Source organism: Myotis lucifugus, unplaced genomic scaffold, assembly GCF_000147115.1.
Source record: "Myotis lucifugus unplaced genomic scaffold, Myoluc2.0 scaffold_291, whole genome shotgun sequence".
NCBI classification, from domain to species: Eukaryota; Metazoa; Chordata; class Mammalia; order Chiroptera; family Vespertilionidae; genus Myotis; species Myotis lucifugus.
This window is the reverse complement of record NW_005871339.1, coordinates 51639-54221: the sequence shown is the minus strand read 5'-3', so window position 1 is coordinate 54221 and position 2583 is coordinate 51639. Positions and strand designations below refer to the sequence as shown.

The 2583-nt window shown below is 55.7% G+C and overlaps 1 pseudogene; it reads left to right on the top strand.

Annotated features, from left to right (window-relative positions):
- The first annotated feature begins 545 nt into the window (after nucleotides 1-545).
- Nucleotides 546-2384, top strand: LOC102432139 (annotated as a pseudogene).
- The last annotated feature ends 199 nt before the right edge of the window (nucleotides 2385-2583 follow it).

Here is a 2583-nt window from a genome sequence, read left to right as displayed (position 1 = left end):
AGAAAGCTGCAAAGGCCGGCCCCCCCCGCCCAGGGCCCTTCCCGGAATCCCTGAAGGGAGAGGTGGAAGTTCTCCCCACCCCATGGCTGGGTCTTGATCGCCCTCCGCTCAACATAATCAACAAGCGAAAGTGGCACCTTTTGGAGGCGCGCAGAGCCGGATACCTCCCCCGGGTGTCTCTGTGGCCAATAAGACCAACACCAAACCGGGCACACGCACTGCAGCGCACGCCAGTGGTCCCCAGGCGGCGCCCTCCCAGGGGACCAGGTTGTGCAAGACGCCAGTCCCTCGCCCAGCGCCCCCCGCCCTACACCACTCCTTGCCCCACTCCTTGCTCCCCCACCCCCCCCCCCAACCCCCCAAACCCTAACTTGCGTTGGCACCCCTGCCCTCCCACAGGACTGCCCCCCCCCCCCCTGCTTCTGCCCCGGGTCACCTGAGATCAGGACTTAGGACAGAGGGCCTTGCTCGAAGTCAAAACCTCTAGCTCTGCCTTCGCTGCTAATCTCACTCACAGGCCATTGCTTCCTGCCCGCTGCTCCGCCATGAGTGCTAGGCTGATTGGTGCGCCCTCCGAAACCCGCCCGCCAAGGCTGAGATCCAGGCCATCGCCGACAAGGTAGGCGGCTGGGTCCTCCGGAGCCCGGGTCGGGTCCTGCCCTGTCCCAGAGGGGCAGCGCCCGCCGGGACGCGGAGGGTATGGACGCTGGGACAGGGACCCTGGGCCTCGGCTTCTAGAGGGAAGGGCCTGGTGTGCTTGTCCTAGGACGGTTCCAGTCAGTGAAGTTGGGGAAGGGTCTGCAGGGGTCCTAACTTCTGCCCTGCCTTATTCCAGTGCTCCTTGTGCAAGTAAAACAAAAACAGACACCAGGCAGGGATACAGAGGCAGAGCCTGGTTCAGACCCTGGGCAGCACTTGACTCCTGTGCCTCAGTTTCCTCGTCTGTAAAGTGGGCATCACTGGGGTGCCTTCTCCAAAGGTTCTGGGGAAGGTGGGCTGGTGGGGCCACAGGAAGGCTCAGGTTCTGAGAAGACACAAAGTCAAACAAACCTGCCAATTCCCTAACCCCATGGTCGGCAATCTGCGGCTCAAAAGCCACATTCGGCTCTTTAGCCCCTTGAGTGTGGCTCTTACTAAGCCTTAGGAGTACCCTAATTAAGTTAATAACAATGTACCTACCTACATAGTTTAAGGTTAAAAAGCTTGGCTCTCAAAAGAAATTTCAATCTTTGTACTGCTGATATTTGGCTCTGTTGACTAATGAGTTCGCCCACCACTGCCCTAACTCGATATAACCCCACCCACCACTCCACCGCCTTTGCTCAGGTGGTTTAGAATATCTGACCACAGTAAAGGACGGTGAGTCCGTCCCATGAGACTGAAAATGAGGAATGTGTAGGGACGGCGTGGTGAGCCAGTTGGGCGAGGTTCCTCTCCCACACAGCTCCGGAGCCCAGCCTCTCCTGAGGTTCCCAGTTCCCAGGCAGGAAGGAAGACACTGAGTTCCCCTTTCTCCTGCCCCCTAGGTGAAGTCCCAGCTGGAGGAGAAGGAAAACAAGAAGTACCCCACTTTCAAGGCCACGGAGTACGTGAGCCAGGTGGCCCCGGGAATAACTACTTCATTAAAGTGGAGTGTCCGCTACAGGGGTGCTCATGCAGATGTGGGGATATGGGGGACTTTACAGGGACCAGGACAGGGGTGCTTAAAGGGGTTCCTGTAGCCCTGGCTGGTGTTGCTCAATGGATAGAGCGTCAACCTACACACCAATTGCCTTGGGTTTGATTCCCGGTCAAGGGTAGGTACCTGGGTTGCAGGTTGGATCCCTGGCTTCAGTTGGGGTGCATGCAGGAGGCAATCTGTGGAAGTATCTCTCCCTCTCTCTTTCTCTCCAAAAAATCAACAAAGATATTTTTAAAATAATAAAATGAGTGTGCATGCACTCCTGCAGGCCTCCATAGAGGAGAGGACTGAGACTTCCGGGCAACTAAGGGCTCTGAGGAGTGAATGTAGGGAGCCAGGGGTGCTGGCTGGAGTGATGGGCATGTGCTACGCCCGAAAGAGGAAGATGGGAATGTCACCATCCTAGTGGCTGATGCCCTGAAGGGACTCGGCCTCCAGGCTCTCAGGGCCTTTTTCACACAGTCCGCCAGGCACAGGGACGTGGGTTCAAAGGCAGCACCTGCCCCCCTCACTCGACTCTTTTTGCAGGTTCAAGTTGAAGATGATGACTTCGTGCACCTTCGAATGTTTGAAATTCTCCCTCAGGAAAATGAGGCCTTGGCATTGAGCAATTATCAGACCTACAAGACCAAGCAGGACGACCTGGACTATTTCTAGTTCTGGATTTTGAACTGAACCTTCACCACGTGGTTTTCTGTCACGTGTTCGCCTGCCGGGGTCATGAATGCCGTCTCTATGCTGTGCCACGTTCCCTGGAGGGGCTGTCTGCACCAATCTGGTGTCTCTGCTTCTAACTTTAAAAGCGTGATTTTCCTCCCAACCAATGATCTTTTTTTAAAAATATATATTTTATTGATTTTTTACAGAGAGGAGGGGAGAGGGATAGAGAGCTGGAAACATCG